Genomic DNA, 21,536 nt, shown 5'->3' with positions numbered 1-21,536 from the left:
GCCCGCATTTCTTCTTCCACCATCTTCAGCCAAGTCTTTCTCGGTCTTCCCCGTCCTCTACTTCCTTCTACATTCATTTCCATCACTCTTCTCAACCAGTCACTTTCATCCTTCCTCAACACATGACCAAACCATCTCAACCTGTTCCTCTTCACAGCATCAATCACAGGCTCTTTTCCCATAATTTTTAGATATCGTGCGATATATCGTTTTTGGTGCTTTCTCTCATTGGTGAAGAATCACTTTAAAATTCTGGTATCCGGGTGCGGATCTTCACCAAAATGTAATCAATTTGTCCTCGTCGCACACCCAACCTGTCCACCCACTATGCTTCATCCAAATACGTCCATAACATTTAGAGATATTGTACTCACAGACAAGCAAATAGGCATGGATGAAAACACAATCTCCACCACCTTTCAGTGGCGGAGGTAAATATGTAAAAGTATTGAGAAGTAGCCATCTTGTTCACTCCCTTATCCTCCCATTGCTCTCATTCTTTCCCATGTCACTCATTCCTCCAAGTGTCTCGCTACTTTGTCCCTCTGCCCTGCTGTTGATCTGACCCGATCCCTCTCCCTCTCTTTCCACTGTTATTCTCGTCCTGTACGTCCTGGTCTGTTTTTTGTTCGAGCTTCTCCCAGAACCTCGAGTCTGGAAACAAAAAACGTATTATTATGTTGAGCACAACATGATTTTTTATTACTATTACTATAGTTATTATTATTTGTAAGTCTCAAGGTGTGCTCTTGATAAGAGCACATGTTTTTTTTCTGAAGCTTACCAATTGAAAATTGAGTCTGAAGATTGTCCGCCATTTTTTACAATCATTTTGCGGATCATACCCCGTGACAGCGCCTATCTCACCGTTTCATCAAAATACCCGGGATTCTAAATATAAATGCACAAGCTCCGAATAAAATGAGTAAGAAATCTAGAAAGAAAAAAGGTCACGGTACCAAAAAAGCAAAAGTTTTCCATGAAAAATCTAATTATTAGCCAACACGGCGTTATTTCCTCTGAGTCCCGTCTTTTGTTGTTTTGTGGATTTCGTGTGGAATGAAACCACAAAAAGCCATGATGATGCCGCGGAATATTTATTTATTTATTTATTTTTGAATGTCTCTTGATGAAGTGTCACCCTGTGCAGCTTTCGATCAACATCGTCTCTTACTTGGGAGTGGAAAGGTTTATCTGTGGGTTTTAAATATCAGGTTTGTAAGCAGAGGTGCAACAAATTTGTACCGTAAGCCGTGTGTCTGATTTATATATCTGTATTTATCAATCTATCTGGCCCACAAGGCTCGTGGAGGGGCAAGATGACGGTTGTGTAACAAGGGTCACATACTGACTGCATGGTGGTGGAGAAACAAGCCGGTGGTTCAACTAATGGGAAAAGATGAGGAGAGAAACACCTGTCCATAAAAATTAACGACAACCCTTTGTGGACAGTGTTCGTGCATGCATTTTAAAAATGATCCACAGTTGCGGTGGTTCAACAGTCGATAATATTAAGGGTTAATGTGGATGTGGTAGTGTGGTGCACTTGTGTCTTGGAGCCCAAGGTGTCAGGCTCAGAATTTAATTCCTCTTTTTTCTCGCCTCTGGAACAAACTCACTCACTCTCTTCAATCCCACTCCTCCCTCCAGTTCTTTAAAACGGCTGTTCAAAACCCCCATCCAAAACCTTGATCTTTTCTACCCCTGTTAATACACCCCAAATCCACATCTTTCAATCCCCGACTTCATTCCTGAATTTCCCCTTGTAGTGTCAATTTGTTTTGTACCGTGTACCCCTTCCCTCCTCCTCCCTCCCCCCTCCCCCAGCCCTATCCCTTCCACAGATCTCACAATGTCCCTGTTCTCTACTGTTGTACTTGTGTGCTTCCCTCTCTCCCCCCATCTTGTCTCCCCCTCCCTTTATTGTTTTACGTGTCCGTTGATGTTTTTTGTGTTTTATGTGCTAATATGTGTTTGATGTGCTAGCTCTTAAAAGGGCCTCGATCTTGTATCCCAAAAAATAAGTAATAATAAAAGGGGATAATGAGATTGTACTGACTCAGGGAGGTGGTTCCACAGATTGGTCAAAAGAGAAGCAAAGGATTTGTGGTTTGCAGTAAGCCTGAATTTTGGAAGATCAACAAGGAGAGGAATCCTAGAGGAGAATGTGTATCCTCGAGGGGCTGGAGAGCTGAAAAATAGCAGGAGCAGCAACATCATGAGGTCATATAAAACCGAGGCCACCAACCAGTCTGCGATGAGACCGCAACAGGTTCTGTGCCTCTGCTTCATTATGGGCGATGCCAATGATGTCGAGAGCTTTGGATTGGACAGCATCCAGGAGTAAGAGATTTAAAGTGGGGAGGGGGGAGGAGGATGGTGGGGGTCGGTCCTTAGGGAAGAGCAGTATTCCACTTTCCTATAGACGAAATATTTGTAGACTATCAGAAGGTAAGATTTTCTGAGGAAATACTTGCCATGGAGGATAGTCTGCAGCTGGCTTTGCAGGGCAGCTTTCGATCATTATGAGGCTCAGAATTTCAAGGGACTGAACTACTTCCGGGTGCTGATCAAGGATGTAAATATGTAGGTTTGCTAGATGACTCTTATATAGAGCCAAGGCGAGAATGTGAGACTTGCCAGGAGTGAAAGATATACTGCATGTGTGGCCCACTGGCCCAGCATCTGATTCTTTCTAAGCTACGAGAGAGGGACTCAGCTGCTGCCATTCTGTTGGGCTAACATATGGAATATCTGTAATTTTCTGCAAATTTTGGAGAAAAGGGTTTTTCTTGGGCGTTGGAGAAGAGCAATACAATACAATACAATACAATACAATACAATACAATTTTTTTTACAATATAACTGTGCAATTTACATTATTTTCCCGTTTTTGCAAACCTAAACTTTTTTTTTAACCTCGAGCAATTTACTTCTTACCTTTGTACCATTTCAGGTTATTCACTGGACTTGAATTGCTTACATTTCAATAAAAACTGGAAAAATAGAGGTGTTCTCAAACTTTTGACCGGTAGTATATATATATATTCCAAATTTATTATTTATTTTTTGGGGGAATTTTTTCGGTAATTTTTTTTTTTCAACTTCAATTGTTTATAAAATGTGATATCACGTATATTACAAATACATTTGTGCAAAATAATTGTTTGAATTATGATTGGTGTAAACCATGACAAAACGGCAACTCGGGTACAGTCATTTATCTATATATCTACACATCTGGGCAGTGTCTGTGTTGTCACTTAACGACTCCCTCAAACTTTTGTTTCCGTGGTTGTGAAGTGTTTTTAATAACGTTGTGGTGGTTTTGAATCACGTGGTGGTGAGGTATTTATAAATACGTGGTGGTGAGGTATTTATAATTACGTGGTGGTGAGGTGTTTTTAATAATGTGGTGGTGAGGTGTTTTGAATTATGTGGTGGTGAGGTGTTTTGAATTATGTGGTGGTGAGGTATTTTGAATTATGTTGTAGTGAGGTGTTTTTAATGATGTGGTGGTGAGGTGTTTTGACTTATGTGGTGGTGAGGTGTTTTTAATTATGTTGTGGTGAGGTGTTTTTAATTACGTAGTGGTGAGGTGTTTTTGAATTATGTTGTGGTGAGGTGTTTTGAATTATGTGGTGGTGAGGTGTTTTTAATTACGTTGTGGTGAGGTGTTTTTAATTACATGGTGGTGAGGTGTTTTTAATTACGTTGTGGTGAGGTGTTTTTAATTACGTTGTGGTGAGGTGTTTTTAATTACGTGGTGGTGAGGTGTTTTTAATTACGTTGTGGTGAGGTGTTTTTAATTACGTGGTGGTGAGGTGTTTTTAATTACGTGGTCGTAATGTGTTTTTAATTATGTTGTGGTGAGGTGTTTTTAATTACATGGTGGTGAGGTGTTTTTAATTACGTTGTGGTGAGGTTTTTAATTACGTTGTGGTGAGGTGTTTTTAATTATGTGGTGGTGAGGTGTTTTTAATTACGTGGTAGTGATGTGTTTTTAATTACATGGTGGTGAGGTGTTTTTAATTACGTGGTGGTGAGGTGTTTTTAATTACGTGGTGGTGAGGTGTTTTTAATTACGTTGTGGTGAGGTGTTTTTAATTACGTTGTGGTGAGGTGTTTTTAATTACGTTGTGGTGAGGTGTTCTTAATTACGTGGTAGTGATGTGTTTTTAATTACGTGGTGGTGAGGTGTTTTTAATTACGTGGTGGTGAGGTGTTTTTAATTAGGTTGTGGTGAGGTGTTTTTAATTACGTGGTGGTGGTGTTTTTAATTACATGGTGGTGAGGTGTTTTTAATTACGTGGTGGTGAGGTGTTTTTAATTAGGTTGTGGTGAGGTGTTTTTAATTACGTGGTGGTGAGGTGTTTTTAATTACGTGGTGGTGAGGTGTTTTTAATTACGTGGTGGTGAGGTGTTTTTAATTACGTGGTGGTGAGGTGTTTTTAATTATGTGGTGGTGAGGTGTTTTTAATTATGTGGTGGTGAGGTGTTTTTAATTACGTGGTGGCGAGGTGTTTTTAATTACGTGGTGGTGAGGTGTTTTTAATTACGTGGTAGTGATGTGTTTTTAATTACGTTGTGGTGAGGTGTTTTTAATTACGTGGTGGTGAGGTGTTTTTAATTATGTGGTGGTGAGGTGTTTTTAATTACGTGGTGGCGAGGTGTTTTTAATTACGTGGTGGTGAGGTGTTTTTAATTACGTGGTAGTGATGTGTTTTTAATTACGTTGTGGTGAGGTGTTTTTAATTACGTGGTGGTGAGGTGTTTTTAATTACGTGGTGGTGAGGTGTTTTTAATTACGTTGTGGTGAGGTGTTTTTAATTACGTTGTGGTGAGGTGTTTTTAATTACGTTGTGGTGAGGTGTTCTTAATTACGTGGTAGTGATGTGTTTTTAATTACGTGGTGGTGAGGTGTTTTTAATTACGTGGTGGTGAGGTGTTTTTAATTAGGTTGTGGTGAGGTGTTTTTAATTACGTGGTGGTGAGGTGTTTTTAATTACGTGGTGGTGAGGTGTTTTTAATTACGTGGTGGTGAGGTGTTTTTAATTAGGTTGTGGTGAGGTGTTTTTAATTACGTGGTGGTGAGGTGTTTTTAATTACGTGGTGGTGAGGTGTTTTTAATTACGTGGTGGTGAGGTGTTTTTAATTACGTGGTGGTGAGGTGTTTTTAATTATGTGGTGGTGAGGTGTTTTTAATTATGTGGTGGTGAGGTGTTTTTAATTACGTGGTGGCGAGGTGTTTTTAATTACGTGGTGGTGAGGTGTTTTTAATTACGTGGTAGTGATGTGTTTTTAATTACGTTGTGGTGAGGTGTTTTTAATTACGTTGTGGTGAGGTGTTTTTAATTACGTGGTAGTGATATGTTTTTAATTACATGGTGGTGAGGTGTTTTTAATTACGTGGTGGTGAGGTGTTTTAATTACGTGGTGGTGAGGTGTTTTAATTACGTGGTGGTGGGGTGTTTTTAATTACGTGGTGGTGAGGTGTTTTTAATTACGTGGTGGTGACGTGTTTTTAATTACGTGGTGGTGAGGTGTTTTAATTACGTGGTGGTGAGGTGTTTTAATTACGTGGTGGTGAGGTGTTTTTAATTACGTGGTGGTGAGGTGTTTTAATTACGTGGTAGTGAGGTGTTTTAATTACGTGGTGGTGAGGTGTTTTTAACTACGTGGTGGTGAGGTGTTTTTAATTACGTGGTGGTGAGGTGTTTTTAATTACGTGGTGGTGAGGTGTTTTTAATTACGTGGTAGTGATGTGTTTTTAATTACGTGGTGGTGAGCTGTTTTTAATTACGTGGTGGTGAGGTGTTTTTAATTACGTGGTGGTGACGTGTAATCGTCCCAATCTTCCAGTCTGCACCTACCCTCCAATATGTATGTGCTGAGGGGTTCCTTTTTGAATTTTTAAAATATTTTTTCAACCTAAATCTTCAACCTAAATTACTTGTCAACACACACTGCCATGAGATTCCTTGTACATTGAAGGTTATTTTTCCCGTACATCGCCCAGGGGGGTCATTTTCACAAATTTTAATTGTGGATCATCTCCTACAAGACAGTTAAGATTGACGAGCCTGTAATATCCATTATATTGTTCGTGCTTCAAATAATGGAAGATTTTGAAAAGAACAACGTGTTGGAATTTTAGTACGTGCGTGCGTAAGTGATCTGCCTTTCAGCTATCTCTAACGTTGGGAGTTATCTGCTGAGTTCTTGCATGGATGAATCCAGGAGTGAAGGTGTCCTGCCATGGACGCCACAGAAAGGATTGGTGAATAAAGTGGGGGTTCCAGACAGTGTAGAAGGCCAGTGATATGTCCAGGGGTACATCCTGACCTCTTGCTTAAGGCTCGGTGCCTTTAAGATGTCCTAAGATAAGATTCAAGTGGAAATTTACCCTAAACACTCAGCTATATCGGCTGCTTCTTGCTGCTGGCAATTTTTCCGCTTCCTATGTTGCATTCCTAAAAATATAGCACACACCAGCCCTCACTCAAACGTGCATGTTTTCGTCCCGATTCAATGGGAAGTGAGTCAATCCTCAGCCATGGCAATCTGACGCCGTTTCCTGCCATGACCGCTTTCTCCATGTCCCGGACCAGCAAAACCCGAAAGGTCGATTTTTATTTATTTAGTTACATGTATTGTCATAAGTGAAAGCGTCGAGGAGGATGACGCATGGTTACCCACCATTCCATAATGGTTTGGTCAATAAGGAGTCAGTCACTCGTGCGGCCGTGGTTGTGGTTCCACGACAGGCAGAGTGGTGTCACCTTTTTATTCTTTTTTGGTTTGGCCATCCAGGGGCAGGATATCATTTGTGAGCTTCTCCAGAGGAGAAGTGAGATGCACAAGCGAGAAGTCTCACTCGTCTGTCTGTGATTGACACTTTCATCTGTTTACTTCTCTTGTGCTCCTGAAGTCTTCAGCTCATGATAACGGAGGTTCTAATCGGCATTTTGATTTGACTTCAACACTCATCAATATATGTAAGAACTTGTCTGCCGCCATCTCCTCTGTCGTGTTTAACACCGAGCTATCAACCAATCCACAGCAACCTTGAGTGGGACATAATTTAAGGATTTTAAAAAGTGTGCATCACATGCAGGGCACTGACCGTGCCTTCTGTCAAGTATACGTTGGGCTGGGGACTTGTATGTTGCCATTAGTTGGTGGATATTAAAGATGTGCTGGTGTCTGTCACAAGTGGTAGGTGGTTGTCGCATCACCCTGGAACAATTACAGATTCCCATCATGACTTTCAGAGTACTGCATCAGGAACTAGAATGGTACTCGGTAGAGCACATACCTCCGCCAGGCGGAACAGTTCTGGTTTTGTAGCTCACAGATAGGCCGGATCTAAATCCGGACATTAACCTAAATCTAATCAGATTGTTCTTGTCATCTTCCCAAATCATCCACAAAGTTTTGTCTGAATCTTTCCATATTTTTTTTAGATATGATGCTATGTTTCGGTTTTAGCCCTATCTCTCAATGGTGAAGAATTTCTTTAGAAACTAGAACGGCACTCCTCCGCCTGGAGGAGAATACCTCTGCCTGGTGGAGAATACCTCCACCTGGTGGAGAATACCTCCGCCTGGAGGAGAATACCTCCGCCTGGAGGAGAATACCTCCGCCTGGAGGAGAATACCTCCGCCTGGAGGAGAATACCTCCGCCTGGAGGAGAATACCTCCGCCTGGTGGAGAATACCTCCGCCTGGTGGAGAATACCTCCGCCTGGAGGAGAATACCTCCGCCTGGAGGAGAATACCTCCGCCTTGTTGGCCATATCACTCAATGGTGAAGAATCACTTAAATAATTAAATAATTTTCATATCCGAATCCATATTCAGATCTTCACCAAAATCGAATCTAATCGTTCTTGTCAGACACCCAAGTGGTCCACTCAGTTTCTTCCAAATCCGTCCACAACTTTTTCAGATATCCTGCTATGCATTGGTTTTGGCCCCATCTCCCAATGGTGAAGAATCACTTAAAAATTATAGTAGCCGGATCCGAATTCTGATCTTCACCAAAATCGAATCATCTCGTCCTTGTCACATACGCTACATCTCAGCCAAATTTTGTCCGAATCCGTCCACAGTTTTTTGAGATATTTTGTTCAAAAACAAACGGACAAATGGACGGACAGACAAACAGACAGTGGTAAAAACATAACCTCCATCCACCTTTGGTGGCGGAGGTAGTTATAGTTTCCGGATCCGGATCCTCACCAAAATCAAATAAATTTGGCCTTGTCCCACACCCAACCTGCCCACCAAGTTTTTTTTGTTTTTTTTTTTTTGTTTTTTTTGTATACTGAATCGAGGCTCGTGAAAGAGCTAACATTTATTTCACAAACAAATCAACCAGACAAACAAAATATACAAAAAGAGGGAGCGGAAGACAAGATGGGGAGAGAAGGGGAAGCACACAACCACAACATTTGAGAGCAGGGAGAAGTGTGGGAGGGAGAGGGCTTGGGGGCAGGAGGCGTGGGAAGGGGAGGGGGGGGAAAGTTTCGTCCGAATCTGTCCATAACTTTTTGAGATATCCTGCTCACAGACAGACAGTGGTGAAAACGTAACTTTCGTCCACCTTTGGTGGCTGTAAAGTTATTTAAAGTAGCTGTAGGAGAAGAAAAAAGAGCTCGTGTAGCTGTAAAGTTCTTTATCGTCGGGAATTCCCCTTAGGCTATGAGCCAGACCCCCCAAATTTGACCGGTCGGTACCATACAGATGGAGTAAGGCTCATTGTGATTTTTAGCAAGATATATGTCCCTAGATATGAAAAAAAAGTGATAGCAGTGTATAACTCTCAGCCATCTCTGTGTTATCACCCGAAATATTATTATACGCCTGCTTCGCTTCGCCAAAAAATGTGATATTTGCTAAAATTGGAATAAATATGTTTTTAAGGACCACAGAGTGCCGAGATCGAGATCGAGATCGTATTTGTTCGAGAGATCATGATAAACCTAGAGTGTGGAGCAAGTTTGCATGCATTGTGAAATATAATGTAGCTGATGTTACAAACCTACTTTAGGATACTAGCTAATACCAAAAATTACACTGAGATACCAAAAGTAGTAGACGAATAAACCTAAAATGTTCAAAAGCTATGTTTCGTTCCAAAATATCAAAATTAGGGGGTATGGTTGAACATATTTTGAACTTTGCCAAAATATGTGCCCCAAACAACCACCATATTATAAAGTAATGATATATTCCAATGCAGTGGTTCCTTGCGAAGATTTTGAGGGGTCAAATGTTACTCTGGGAGTTTTCATTTTTGAAATATTGACAAAAATGTACAATGTGAATTCTGAACTCGAAGCGATTTCGACCACTTTTTCACTAAATTTAACATATTTTTTGTCATTATATCAATATTTTGATAAATAACCCCCACAAATGTTCTATATTTCTATTACTATATTAGTTGGCATCCAGTATGCAAATTATTGGCACTCTGTGGTCCTTAAAAACATATTTATTCCAATTTTAGCAAATATCACATTTTTTGGCGAAGCGAAGCGGGCGTATAATAATATTTCGGGTGATAACACAGAGATGGCCGAGAGTTATACACTGCTATCACTTTTTTTTCATATCTAGGGACATATATCTTGCTAAAAATCACAATGAACCTTACTCCATCTGTATGGTACCGACCAACCCCCTTGGCTCATAGCCTACCTCCTTGAGCGACTTCTGGAGCGCGACTGTTGAATTACAATGCTGAAAAGGCAGGGCAGAAAACAATTTGCAGATGCACACGCCGTTGTAATTCCTGCATTGCCGATCCAATATGTTGACGCCGTTTTTGTGTGGAAGTGTTGGGGGCGTGGCCATGCATGGCTACGTCAGAACAAATGTACATCGCACAATTACGATGGCTCATGATGTTCGGAACCCAGGTTCAAATCCCATATGTCATGGATATCTCCATCTATTCATCCATTGTCCAGTGTCTACCATAATGTCCTTATAATCCACATGAAAGTACACCAGATGTCTACTAAATATGCCTTCGGCCTCCATGCTGATTTACCTACAAGCTCCTGCTATGAGTCTGATATTGATGGAAGAGTGAAGACATTCCTCGCTAACCTGAACAGTGACTGTGTCACTGTCGCTCACCTGTTCCAACCTGTTTTGAAAGATAACCGATCTAGGCATTGCTGTGCACAGGTTGCAGCGCATGCGGTGCTGCGAGGTGTCCTCCTTTATACCCCGGAATGAAACCAGTTTCAAAAGCAGAAATTAACCGCACCGACGTGCAGACGTTACAAATAGATGTGAGATGGGAGTAAGAAAGGGAAACGATGACTGGTATGGTTCCCTCTTCTGGACGAAGGGGGAGGAACTGGAGAAAGTCTGGATTCATGTGTGTATCTTCGTTGACAAGGTTATTCCATCATGTCATGACAGCCTTCCAATGTTGAAAGCGCTACAGAACAGCATTTCACTTTGTACAATCACAGGATGAGAGAGGGCGAGAGGGGAAAGAGAGAGAGGGGTGGCAGAGAAAGGGAGGGAACGACAGGGGGAAGAGGAGAGAGGCAAAGGGGAGAGGGAGGACTGTGAAGGGGAGAGAGAAGGAGAGTGAGAAACAAGGCAAGAGAGTGAGGAGGAAGAGGAGATAGAGGGGGAAGATGAGAGGAAATTGCTTTCAGCTGTTGAATTCCCCAAAGTGTCACAGTGGCTTGAGAAAACTCAAACAAATGTATTTATTATTCAATCTCTCTCTCTCTCTCTCTCTCTCTCTCTCTCTCTCTCTCTCTCTCTCTCTCTCTCTCTCTCTCTCTCTCTCTCTCTCTCTCTATCTCTCTATCTCTCTATCTCTATCTCTCTATCTCTATCTCTATCTCTATCTCTATATATATCTCTTTATATATCTCTATATATATATCTCTATATATCTCTATATATATATATCTCTATATATATATCTCTTTATATATCTCTATATATATATCTCTATATATATCTCTATATATATATCTCTATATACAGTATATCTCTTTATATATCTCTATATATATCTCTATATATATATCTCTATATATATCTCTATATATATCTCTATATATATATCTCTATATATATCTCTTTATATATCTCTATATATATATCTCTATATATATCTCTATATATACAGTGGAACCTTGACTTAAGAGTTTAATTCGTTCTGTGACCGAGCTCGTAACTCAATTTGCTCGTTTCTCAAATCAAATTTCCCCATTAAAATGCATTGAAATGCTATTAATCCGTTCCAGCCCGCCAAAAACCACACCAATTTTTTTTTAAATATGCAGTATATATAAAAATATCTCGCGCTTTATATTTCACCTGTATGCAGCATACAAGTTGACAGAAAGGCCTGGACTGGAGGTACGCACACTTGACTCTAAACTGTCCAGCCTGGGTTTGAATCCCGACCCAGCTATAACCTGTCATGTCGGTGTTTCACAGGCAGGGTGATTCATCAATGTGTGTACCGCTAAACTGGGCGCCCCGTTTGCGTCCCATTAGTTGTTGGATGTTAAGGATCTCACCGTGTCTTCCACAAAGAGAAGGCGAGCTATCGCCGGCACTCTGAACAAGTTGTGGCCTGGCATGCTCTTCTCCTCTGCCGTTATATACGTCCTCCTCGGCATCTTTTTCCAGAAGAGCCCTGTCTCGTCACAGTTGAAGATTTGCTGGGGGATGTATCGTTCGGCTTCTATCAGTTCGGCAAAAGTTATAATAAAATCTTCAGCTGCCTTCACATCCGCCTCACCAAGTCGACAACACGCACACCTCGCTCATGTTTTTCGACGATTGCGTGTTTTATATCCAAGCACATCATCCTCTTCTTCTTCTCAGTACTGCCCTTGGCACTCAATTACTTAGGACCCATGGTTAAAACTAAGAAATTTTCCAAAATAACCAACATGCGAAAACAAAACAGCAGCGATATACGGCAGATATGCTTGCACGGCAAGATAACCACGTGACCGGAACCCACCTGGTGGCGGCTGGCGTAAGCTCCAAAATAACCAAAATGCGAAAACAAAACAGCAGCGATATACGGCAGATATGCTTGCACGGCAAGATAACCACGTGACCGGAACCCACCTGGTGGCGGCTGGCGTAAGCTCCAAAATAACCAACATGCGAAAACAAAACAGCAGCGATATACGGCAGATATGCTTGCATGGCAAGATAACCACGTGACCGGAACCCACCTGGTGGCGGCTGGCGTAAGCTCCAAAATAACCAACATGCGAAAACAAAACAGCAGCGATATACGGCAGATATGCTTGCACGGCAAGATAACCACGTGACCGGAACCCACCTGGTGGCGGCTGGCGTAAGCTCCAAAATAACCAACATGCGAAAACAAAACAGCAGCGATATACGGCAGATATGCTTGCACGGCAAGATAACCACGTGACTGGAACCCACCTGGTTGCGGCTGGCGTAAGCTCCAAAATAACCAACATGCGAAAACGAAACAGCAGCGATATACGGCAGATATGCTTGCACGGCAAGATAACCACGTGACTGGAACCCACCTGGTTGCGGCTGGCGTAAGCTCCAAAATAACCAACATGCGAAAACGAAACAGCAGCGATATACGGCAGATATGCTTGCACGGCAAGATAACCACGTGACTGGAACCCACCTGGTTGCGGCTGGCGTAAGCTCCAAAATAACCAACATGCGAAAACGAAACAGCAGCGATATACGGCAGATATGCTTGCACGGCAAGATAACCACGTGACCGGAACCCACCTGGTGGCGGCTGGCGTAATCTCCAAAATAACCAACATGCGAAAACAAAACAGCAGCGATATACGGCAGATATGCTTGCACGGCAAGATAACCACGTGACCGGAACCCACCTGGTGGCGGGTGGCGTAAGCTCGTAACTCAGATCTCGGCTTGCATCTCAAAGCAATAAACCGCCCGAGCGACGGCTCGTATCTCGGAAAACTCGTAAGTTGGTGCACTCGTAAGTCAAGGTTCCACTGTATCTCTATATATATCTCTATATATATCTCTATATATATCTCTATATATATCTCTATATATATCTCTATATATATCTCTATATATATCTCTATATATATCTCTATATATATCTCTATATATATCTCTATATATATCTCTATATATATCTCTATATATATCTCTATATATATATATATATATATCTCTATATATATATATATCTCTATATATATATATATATCTCTCTATATATATATATCTCTCTTTATATATCTCTATATATATATATATATCTCTATATATATATATCTCTATATATATCTCTATATATATCTCTATATATATCTCTATATATATCTCTATATATATCTCTATATATATCTCTATTATATCTCTATATATATCTCTATATATATATATATATATATATATCTCTCTATATATATCTCTATATATATCTCTATATATATCTCTATATATATCTCTATATATATCTCTATATATATCTCTATATATATATCTATATATATCTCTATATATATCTCTATATATATCTCTATTATATCTCTATATATATCTCTATATATATATATATATATATATCTCTATATATATCTCTATATATATCTCTATATATATCTCTATATATATCTCTATATATATCTCTATATATATCTCTATATATATCTCTATATATATCTCTATATATATCTCTATATATATCTCTATATATATCTCTATATATATCTCTATATATATATCTCTATATATCTCTATATATATATATCTCTATATATATATCTCTTTATATATCTCTATATATATATCTCTATATATATCTCTATATATATATCTCTATATACAGTATATCTCTTTATATATCTCTATATATATCTCTATATATATATCTCTATATATATCTCTATATATATCTCTATATATATATCTCTATATATATCTCTTTATATATCTCTATATATATATCTCTATATATATCTCTATATATACAGTGGAACCTTGACTTAAGAGTTTAATTCGTTCTGTGACCGAGCTCGTAACTCAATTTGCTCGTTTCTCAAATCAAATTTCCCCATTAAAATGCATTGAAATGCTATTAATCCGTTCCAGCCCGCCAAAAACCACACCAATTTTTTTTTAAATATGCAGTATATATAAAAATATCTCGCGCTTTATATTTCACCTGTATGCAGCATACAAGTTGACAGAAAGGCCTGGACTGGAGGTACGCACACTTGACTCTAAACTGTCCAGCCTGGGTTTGAATCCCGACCCAGCTATAACCTGTCATGTCGGTGTTTCACAGGCAGGGTGATTCATCAATGTGTGTACCGCTAAACTGGGCGCCCCGTTTGCGTCCCATTAGTTGTTGGATGTTAAGGATCTCACCGTGTCTTCCACAAAGAGAAGGCGAGCTATCGCCGGCACTCTGAACAAGTTGTGGCCTGGCATGCTCTTCTCCTCTGCCGTTATATACGTCCTCCTCGGCATCTTTTTCCAGAAGAGCCCTGTCTCGTCACAGTTGAAGATTTGCTGGGGGATGTATCGTTCGGCTTCTATCAGTTCGGCAAAAGTTATAATAAAATCTTCAGCTGCCTTCACATCCGCCTCACCAAGTCGACAACACGCACACCTCGCTCATGTTTTTCGACGATTGCGTGTTTTATATCCAAGCACATCATCCTCTTCTTCTTCTCAGTACTGCCCTTGGCACTCAATTACTTAGGACCCATGGTTAAAACTAAGAAATTTTCCAAAATAACCAACATGCGAAAACAAAACAGCAGCGATATACGGCAGATATGCTTGCACGGCAAGATAACCACGTGACCGGAACCCACCTGGTGGCGGCTGGCGTAAGCTCCAAAATAACCAAAATGCGAAAACAAAACAGCAGCGATATACGGCAGATATGCTTGCACGGCAAGATAACCACGTGACCGGAACCCACCTGGTGGCGGCTGGCGTAAGCTCCAAAATAACCAACATGCGAAAACAAAACAGCAGCGATATACGGCAGATATGCTTGCATGGCAAGATAACCACGTGACCGGAACCCACCTGGTGGCGGCTGGCGTAAGCTCCAAAATAACCAACATGCGAAAACAAAACAGCAGCGATATACGGCAGATATGCTTGCACGGCAAGATAACCACGTGACCGGAACCCACCTGGTGGCGGCTGGCGTAAGCTCCAAAATAACCAACATGCGAAAACAAAACAGCAGCGATATACGGCAGATATGCTTGCACGGCAAGATAACCACGTGACTGGAACCCACCTGGTTGCGGCTGGCGTAAGCTCCAAAATAACCAACATGCGAAAACGAAACAGCAGCGATATACGGCAGATATGCTTGCACGGCAAGATAACCACGTGACTGGAACCCACCTGGTTGCGGCTGGCGTAAGCTCCAAAATAACCAACATGCGAAAACGAAACAGCAGCGATATACGGCAGATATGCTTGCACGGCAAGATAACCACGTGACCGGAACCCACCTGGTGGCGGCTGGCGTAAGCTCCAAAATAACCAACATGCGAAAACAAAACAGCAGCGATATACGGCAGATATGCTTGCACGGCAAGATAACCACGTGACTGGAACCCACCTGGTTGCGGCTGGCGTAAGCTCCAAAATAACCAACATGCGAAAACGAAACAGCAGCGATATACGGCAGATATGCTTGCACGGCAAGATAACCACGTGACTGGAACCCACCTGGTTGCAGCTGGCGTAAGCTCCAAAATAACCAACATGCGAAAACAAAACAGCAGCGATATACGGCAGATATGCTTGCACGGCAAGATAACCACGTGACTGGAACCCACCTGGTTGCGGCTGGCGTAAGCTCCAAAATAACCAACATGCGAAAACGAAACAGCAGCGATATACGGCAGATATGCTTGCACGGCAAGATAACCACGTGACCGGAACCCACCTGGTGGCGGCTGGCGTAATCTCCAAAATAACCAACATGCGAAAACAAAACAGCAGCGATATACGGCAGATATGCTTGCACGGCAAGATAACCACGTGACCGGAACCCACCTGGTGGCGGGTGGCGTAAGCTCGTAACTCAGATCTCGGCTTGCATCTCAAAGCAATAAACCGCCCGAGCGACGGCTCGTATCTCGGAAAACTCGTAAGTTGGTGCACTCGTAAGTCAAGGTTCCACTGTATCTCTATATATATCTCTATATATATCTCTATATATATCTCTATATATATCTCTATATATATCTCTATATATATCTCTATATATATCTCTATATATATCTCTATATATATCTCTATATATATCTCTATATATATCTCTATATATATCTCTATATATATCTCTATATATATCTCTATATATATATATATATATATCTCTATATATATATATATCTCTATATATATATATATATCTCTCTATATATATATATCTCTCTATATATATCTCTATATATATATATATATCTCTATATATATATATCTCTATATATATCTCTATATATATCTCTATATATATCTCTATATATATCTCTATATATATCTCTATATATATCTCTATTATATCTCTATATATATCTCTATATATATATATATATATATATATATCTCTATATATATCTCTATATATATCTCTATATATATCTCTATATATATCTCTATATATATCTCTATATATATCTCTATATATATATCTATATATATCTCTATATATATCTCTATATATATCTCTATTATATCTCTATATATATCTCTATATATATATATATATATCTCTATATATATCTCTATATATATCTCTATATATATCTCTATATATATCTCTATATATATCTCTATATATATCTCTATATATATCTCTATATATATCTCTATATATATCTCTATATATATCTCTATATATATCTCTATATATATCTCTATATATATCTCTATATATATCTCGATATATATCTCTATATATATCTCTATATATATCTCTATATATATCTCTATATATATCTCTATATATATCTCTATATATATCTCTATATATATCTCTATTATATCTCTATATATATCTCTATATATATATATATATATATATATATATATATCTCTATATATATCTCTATATATATCTCTATATATATATCTCTATATATATCTCTATATATATCTCTATATATATCTCTATATATATCTCTATATATATCTCTATATATATCTCTATATATATCTCTATATATATCTCTATATATATCTCTATATATATCTCTATATATATCTCTATATATATCTCTATATATATATCTCTATATATATCTCTATATATCTCTCTATATATATATCTATATATATCTCTATATATATCTCTATATATATCTCTATATATATCTCTATATATACAGTATCTCTATATATATCTCTATATATATCTCTATATATATCTCTATATATATCTCTATATATATCTCTATATATATCTCTATATATATCTCTATATATATCTCAATATATATCTCAATATATATCTCTATATATATCTCTATATATATCTCTATATATATCTCTATATATATCTCTATATATATATCTCTATATATATCTCTATATATATCTCTATATATATCTCTATATATATCTCTATATATATCTCTATATATATCTCTATATATATCTCTATTATATCTCTATATATATATATATATATATATCTCTATATATATCTCTATATATATCTCTATATATATCTCTATATATATCTCTATATATATCTCTATATATATCTCTATATATATATCTATATATATCTCTATATATATCTCTATATATATCTCTATATATATCTCTATATATATCTCTATATATATCTCTATATATATCTCTATATATATCTCTATATATATCTCTATATATATCTCTATATATATCTCTATATATATCTCTATATATATCTCTATATATATCTCTATATATATCTCTATATATATCTCTATATATATCTCTATATATATATCTATATATATCTCTATATATATCTCTATATATATCTCTATATATATCTCTATATATATCTCTATATATATCTCTATATATATCTCTATATATATCTCTATATATACAGTATCTCCATATATATCTCTATATATATCTCTATATATATCTCTATATATATCTCTATATATATCTCTATATATATCTCTATATATATCTCTATATATATATCTATATATATCTCTATATATATCTCTATATATATATCTATATATATATCTATATATATCTCTATATATATCTCTATATATATATCTCTATATATATCTCTATATATCTCTCTATATATATATCTATATATATCTCTATATATATCTCGATATATATCTCTATATATATCTCTATATATATCTCTATATATATCTCTATATATACAGTATCTCTATATATATCTCTATATATATCTCTATATATATCTCTATATATATCTCTATATATATCTCTATATATATCTCTATATATATCTCTATATATATCTCTATATATATATCTCTATATATATCTCTATATATATCTCTATATATATCTCTATATATATATATATATATATATATATATATATATCTATATATATCTCTATATATATCTCTATATATATCTCTATATATATCTCTATATATATCTCTATATATATCTCTATATATATCTCTATATATATCTCTATATATATCTCTATATATATCTCTATATATATCTCTATATATATCTCTATATATATCTCTATATATATCTCTATATATATATCTATATATATCTCTATATATATCTCTATATATATATCTATATATATCTCTATATATATCTCTATATATATATCTCTATATATATCTCTATATATATCTCTATATATATATCTCTATATATATCTCTATATATCTCTCTATATATATATCTATATATATCTCTATATATATCTCGATATATATCTCTATATATATATCTCTATATATATCTCTATATATATCTCTATATATACAGTATCTCTATATATATCTCTATATATATCTCTATATATATCTCTATATATATCTCTATATATATCTCTATATATATCTCTATATATATCTCAATATATATCTCAATATATATCTCTATATATATCTCTATATATATCTCTATATATATCTCTATATATATCTCTATATATATATCTCTATATATATCTCTATATATATCTCTATATATATCTCTATATATATCTCTATATATATCTCTATATATATCTCTATTATATCTCTATATATATATATATATATATCTCTATATATATCTCTATATATATCTCTATATATATCTCTATATATATCTCTATATATATCTCTATATATATCTCTATATATATATCTATATATATCTCTATATATATCTCTATATATATCTCTATATATATCTCTATATATATCTCTATATATATCTCTATATATATCTCTATATATATCTCTATATATATCTCTATATATATCTCTATATATATCTCTATATATATCTCTATATATATCTCTATATATATCTCTATATATATCTCTATATATATATCTATATATATCTCTATATATATCTCTATATATATCTCTATATATATCTCTATATATATCTCTATATATATCTCTATATATATCTCTATATATATCTCTATATATATCTCTATATATACAGTATCTCTATATATATCTCTATATATATCTCTATATATATCTCTATATATATCTCTATATATATCTCTATATATATATCTATATATATCTCTATATATATCTCTATATATATATCTATATATATATCTATATATATCTCTATATATATCTCTATATATATATCTCTATATATATCTCTATATATCTCTCTATATATATATCTCTATATATATCTCTATATATATCTCTATATATATCTCTATATATATCTCTATATATATCTCTATATATATCTCTATATATATCTCTATATATATCTCTATATATATCTCTATATATATCTCTATATATATCTCTATATATATATCTATATATATCTCTATATATATCTCTATATATATCTCTATATATATCTCTATATATATCTCTATATATATCTCTATATATATCTCTATATATATCTCTATATATATCTCTATATATATCTCTATATATACAGTATCTCTATATATATCTCTATATATATCTCTATATATATCTCTATATATATCTCTATATATATCTCTATATATATCTCTATATATATCTCTATATATATATCTATATATATCTCTATATATATATATATATATATATATATATATCTCTATATATATCTCTATATATATCTCTATATATATCTCTATATATATCTCTATATATATCTCTATATATACAGTATCTCTATATATATCTCTATATATATCTCTATATATATCTCTATATATATCTCTATATATATCTCTATATATATCTCTATATATATCTCTATATATATCTCTATATATATCTCTATATATATATCTCTATATATATATCTCTATATATATCTCTATATATATCTCTATATATATCTCTATATATATATATATATATATATATATATATATCTCTATATATATCTCTATATATATCTCTATATATATCTCTATATATATCTCTATATATATCTATATATATCTCTATATATATCTCTATATATATCTCTATATATATCTCTATATATATATCTCTATATATATCTCTATATATATCTCTATATATATCTCTATATATATCTCTATATATATCTCTATATATATCTCTATATATATCTCTATATATATCTCTATATATATCTCTATATATATCTCTATATATATCTCTATATATATCTCTATATATATATCTATATATATCTCTATATATATCTCTATATATATATCTATATATATCTCTATATATATCTCTATATATATATCTATATATATCTCTATATACATATCTCTCTATATATATATCTATATATATCTCTATATATATCTCGATATATATCTCTATATATATCTCTATATATATCTCTATATATATCTCTATATATACAGTATCTCTATATATATCTCTATATATATCTCTATATATATCTCTATATCTATCTCTATATATATCTCTATATATATCTCTATATATATCTCTATATATATCTCTATATATATCTCTATATATATCTCTACATATATCTATATATATATCTCTATATATATCTCTGTATATATCTCTATATACAGTGGGGAGAACAAGTATTTGATACACTGCCGATTTTGCAGGTTTTCCCACTTACAAAGCACGACAAGGTCTGTAATTTTTATCATAGGTACACTTCAACTGTGGAAGACGGAATCTAAAACAAAAATCCTGAAAATCACATTGTATGATTTTTAAGTAATTAATTTGCATTTTATTGCATGAAATAAGTATTTGATACATCAGAAAAACAGAACTTAATATTTGGTACAGAAACCTTTGTTTGCAATTACAGAGA

At 35.1% G+C, this 21,536-nt stretch overlaps 1 protein-coding gene across 8 annotated transcripts in view; it reads left to right on the top strand.

The window, feature by feature from the left end:
- Positions 1 to 21,536, top strand: part of LOC137427022 (transcription regulator protein BACH2) — a 172,005-nt gene that overhangs the window by 113,274 nt on the left and 37,195 nt on the right. The window lies entirely within an intron of this gene.

Source organism: Myxine glutinosa, chromosome 5, assembly GCF_964187855.1.
Source record: "Myxine glutinosa chromosome 5, kmMyxGlut1.1, whole genome shotgun sequence".
NCBI lineage: Eukaryota > Metazoa > Chordata > Myxini > Myxiniformes > Myxinidae > Myxine > Myxine glutinosa.
The sequence above is the reverse complement of the archived record's forward strand: the minus strand, read 5'-3'. Positions and strand labels throughout refer to the sequence as shown.